This window comes from Argentina silus, assembly GCF_951799395.1.
Source record: "Argentina silus genome assembly, contig: scaffold_105, whole genome shotgun sequence".
Taxonomy (NCBI): domain Eukaryota; kingdom Metazoa; phylum Chordata; class Actinopteri; order Argentiniformes; family Argentinidae; genus Argentina; species Argentina silus.
The window spans coordinates 58,120-63,119 of NW_028152859.1; positions in this window are offsets into that span (position 1 = coordinate 58,120).

Genomic DNA, 5,000 nt, shown 5'->3' on the forward strand with positions numbered 1-5,000 from the left:
AGAAGGACTGGTGTTCTAGAAGGACTGGTGTTCTAGAAGGACTGGTGATCTAGAAGGACTGGTGTTCTAGAAGGACTGGTGTTCTAGAAGGACTGGTGTTCTAGAAGGACTGGTGATCTAGAAGGACTGGTGTTCTAGAAGGACTGGTGTTCTAGAAGGACTGGTGTTCTAGAAGGACTGGTGATCTAGAAGGACTGGTGTTCTAGAAGGACTGGTGTTCTAGAAGGACTGGTGATCTAGAAGGACTGGTGTTCTAGAAGGACTGGTGATCTAGAAGGACTGGTGTTCTAGAAGGACTGGTGTTCTAGAAGGACTGGTGTTCTAGAAGGACTGGTGTTCTAGAAGGACTGGTGTTCTAGAAGGACTGGTGATCTAGAAGGACTGGTGTTCTAGAAGGACTGGTGTTCTAGAAGGACTGGTGATCTAGAAGGACTGGTGTTCTAGAAGGACTGGTGATCTAGAAGGACTGGTGTTCTAGAAGGACTGGTGTTCTAGAAGGATTGTTACGTGAGTTTCGATGCTCAACCTTCTGTCTTGTATGTTTTCACTGTACAGAAAAAAGGTACTCTGTTACGTAGACATGATCTTTTTTGATGTGCAAGGCATTTTATAATCTGTCAATAATGGTTTGTGCTAACATCATTTATGACAAAATAGATTTGTTTATGAAAAATGAAATTGATTGTTGTGAATGGAGCTAAACGTTCCTACGTTTTCAAAGACATATAAGTGCCTAGCAAATGAAGGACTTTGTATCAGATATTTACTGTTTGTTATTGTTTTTTATTATTATTTTGTACTTGAATATCCTTTTATACATTGCAGTTTTTGCCCTCTGTTTTAATGTACAAAATGCATCTTTATCCGTTTTATCTTTTTACCAGAATTGTAGGAATCTGTGTATTGGTTCTATTTTAAGTATGTTTATACAAACCCATATTGTAGCCTTGACCCCTATACATGGCGCTGGTTCAATAAAATTACTTTTTTGTAAATAAACATTTTCTGTTTCTTGGTCCATCAATTGACTTTCATCATAAAAGGGTTTGTGAGTAAACAAGCTCAACTAAGAAACTAATGATGTCACAACTGGATGGAAGAGGTGGCCTGGTGGGACCAGGGGCCTGAACACCACAGCCACCACAGCCCCCACAGCCACCACAGCCCCCACAGCCCGAAAGACTTTTGGGTTTCCATCTCTGAGGACGGGCCTAAAGAAAGTTCTGGGCCATGGTCTTGGTGTGTGTGTGTGTGTGTGTATGTTTGTGTACAATAAAACATAGAAGGTAGAACAAAAGATTTAAAGAAAATGACATTAAACAGAAGGAAGGTGTGAAATTCCACATCATGTAAAGTTGCTGTTGGCTTCTGGAAACGTGTCAAAGCCTTTCTTCTGGGGGCGCTTAGTGGCGAAGCACACAAGTTTCCTGGTTCGATTCTGACCCTCGACCTATCTTGCATGTCATCCCTCCTCTCTCCCATCCTTCCTGTCAATCTCTACTGTCTCTATCCCAATAAAGCAGAAATGCCTGAAAAACATATTTAAAAAAAAAAAAAAAAAAAAGCCTTTCTGCTAAGCGGACACGTTGTGGTGAAAGATGCTGGTAATAGTGTCAGCCATGGTTTTTGTCCTACCCCAGCCTCTGTAGTTCACAGCACCAGCTCTCCAGCCTGCCTGGGAGCATGGCCACGCTCACATCCTGCAGGTCGTTGTCTGAGCTTCAACTGCCTCAGGCCAGAGTGACTTCTCCGGGCCGAGGCCAGATCCGTTAGGTGTCAGACTGCACACTCCCAACCCGTTTGTACCTCCTCCTCCTGAAGTATGCACTTGTGCACTTCCCCTACATGGGATTTAAAAGTATCAGATTGGTCTAAGCGTGGGCTCTTACACCAGTCAGGGTTCTCCCCCCCAAAAAAGCCCAAATCTGCCAAGAGATGAGCCTGGAAAAGAGTACCCTCGGCCAGCCGGTCCTGAGGCTCAGTTCCCCAACCCAAACCAACCCCATAGAGCCTCAGGACAGCAACACCAAGGAGATCAGATCAAACCACTCAGTTTGTAATGACATCCTGATCCACACAGTGTGGAATTGATTTCTATGCAAATCAGAGACCCTATAAAAACAAAGATATTAATTCCAAAATTACATGAACTATTATCCTTGCATTAAGATGGACTCAATTCAACTTATCAAGATGATTTGTTGATGACATTTTAGCATTTTAGCTAATTTTAAGAGAGTCATAGCAAAGGGTCTGAATACTTATTTACATGAGGTATTTCAATTTTAATAAATTTACAGAAATTTCTGAAAACCTATTTTCGCTTTGTCATTCTGGGGTATTGTGTGTGGATTGATGGCAAATACTTTTAATTTAATCCATTATTTAATCCAAAATGTGGAAAAAGTGGAGGGGTCTGAATACTTTCCAAAGGCAATCGGTGAGTGTATTTAGTAACGACAGAGTAACTATCTTTGATCGCCAATTACATTGTTGTTAAAAACGAAAGCGAACGTCAAAGCGTTACGATATTCCTCAGTGAATTCAGTTTTTTTGTTTGTGTTTTGACAGGAATAAACGCGAATGGGGTTTTAATAATGCGGTCCAGCTCGCTCACACAGTGGAACAGGTGTTTCACAGGTGTTTCTTTTGGGAGTCGGGTTTTCTTGGATTTTCTTCTTCAGGTATCGGACCGTGTTCTTGATGCTCCGGGAGGTGTTCCAAGTCTTTGTGACGAGGCCTCCCAGTATGTCCTGATTGGATTCTAGTGACAGGCCGACTAGGAAGCGGAGGAACAGGTCCAGGTGTCCAGGTGTCCAGGTGTCCAGGTGTCCGTTCTCGCTCTCCAGGGCCTTCGGAGGACGTTGCTGTGCTCACTCAGACATGAGTGAAGTGTGTACAACGCAGCGAGAAGCTCCTGAATGGTCAAATGCACAAAGCAGTGGACCCTCTCTGCAAACAATCCAGACTCCTCTTTAAAGATCTGCGTGCACAGCCCACAGAGCTCCGATTCTTCACCAAGGTCATCACCATCATCATCAACACCACCACCACCATCATCATCATCATCATCATCATTATCATCACCATCACCACCACATCTCATTGCTTTGAGCCTTGCAAGACTTCTCCGGTAGCCTCCTTAAGAGTTTCCAAGATGCAATGCCGAGAGGAGAACGCTAGATGGCGACATTGCTGCACAATAAGGCCCAGCAGGTTTCCTGACTGTAAACGGACCGGTACGGAGTCGGTCTGGAGAGGACAGCCTTGATTGATTAGCGCACATATGGCCGCTGTCTACGGACATCTGTCACCATGTCATTTTCATTGTCATTTGCAATAAACGTCGGTTCAATTATAGATGTCGATGTATTTTTATTATTTTGACAAAAACAATGCCATTGTATTTGTTTTACGTTTTATTTATCTATCTATTCTTATTCTATCCATGAAATGTAGTGTCTTTGAGTACTGAGAAAAGCGCTATACAAAATAAATGCATTATTATTATTGTTAGGGATGATGGTGATGATGATGGTGATGATGATGGTGATGATGATGATGATGACGACAACCTCCAAAACAAAACAGTTGGCACGTGGAGTCATCTCCTTGGCAGCGTCATGATCATGATGAACATTCCCTAGATTCTTATTAACGGAAAAAAGTCTCTCTCTCTCTCCCTCCCTCCCTCCCTCCCTCTCTCTCTCTCTCCCTCCCTCCCTCCCTCCCTCCCTCCCTCTCTCTTTATCTCTCTCTCTCTCCCTCCCTCCCTCTCTCTCTCTCCCTCCCTCCCTCCCTCCCTCCCTCCCTCTCTCTTTATCTCTCTCTCTCTCTCGCCACCTGGCGTTTCGCTGCTCTTGTATCTCCTGTATCAAAGAGACAGACAGACTAGACATTTTCAGTTTTTATTAATGTCATAAACATAAACAGAAGCGGTTGTGTTGCATGAATCTAAATTCTCCAAGTAGGGAGGGAGGGAGGGAGGGAGAGAGGGTGAGACAACACCGGTCGCTTCTGAAATAGAGATGTTCCTTCCATCCCCCCCTCCCCTCTCTCCTTCCTACCCCTAGTCTGTCCATCGGTCTATCTGTCTACCACCGGGGGTGGATCGATGCTGGATCCTCCGCTTTCATCCAAACTCCTTCTTCCCTCTCTCTCTGTCTCTCCCCCCCCTCCCCCTCCGTCTCCCCCCCCCTCTCTCTCTCTCTGTCTCTCTCTCTCCTCGTCTGCAGCATCACAGCATTAGCCCCTAGCATTAGCATTAGCTTAGGAGGCGGAAATGTTGTAGGTTTGTTTGGGATACTGCGGTTCTGACCGGTCGGGGTTTAAAATACCGATGGTGTAGGACTAACTACCCGCTCCCTCGCCCCTCCGTCTCCGGTTTGGCCCTGGCCGAGCCCGGTGCTTCGCCAAGCGGCCTTCAAAACACAAAATGTCGACCCGAACGCCATTGCCCACCGTGAACGAACGGGACACGGAGAATGTAAGTATGACCGTTTGGTCTCCTCCTTTTTTGGTCGAAAGGGTTTATCTGAAGACAGAAGAAGTATTCGGTTTGCCCGGTGTGTGTCTCACTAACCCGGTTAAAGGGGTGCTCCACCGGAGAGCAGCTAAAAGCTACCGAGGCAACCGAGGGGAGTTCGACTATCTGGCCGAAAAGGACCGGATTCGTTACCGTAAAGTCATTCTTAAGCTCATTCGGGATAGTGTGCTTTGAGTCAATATCATAGACATTTGACTGTTAGTGTAGTTTATTAAACCGGTGAACAATAGGCTGAAGGAACGTTTGTATGTGAGAGAGATCGCGTTCAGGTGATGAACGATACGGAACGTGTTGATGCCCCCGGCGACCCGTAGATGACCGGGAACGGTCGACCGACAGAGAGGAACCATCAGAGACGAACTATGTTGTAATGTTCACTCCGGTGCCGACGAGCAGCAGGTTATCGGTTACCGGTTACACCGTAGTGATCTCATCCTCCGGTTCACTCAGCGGT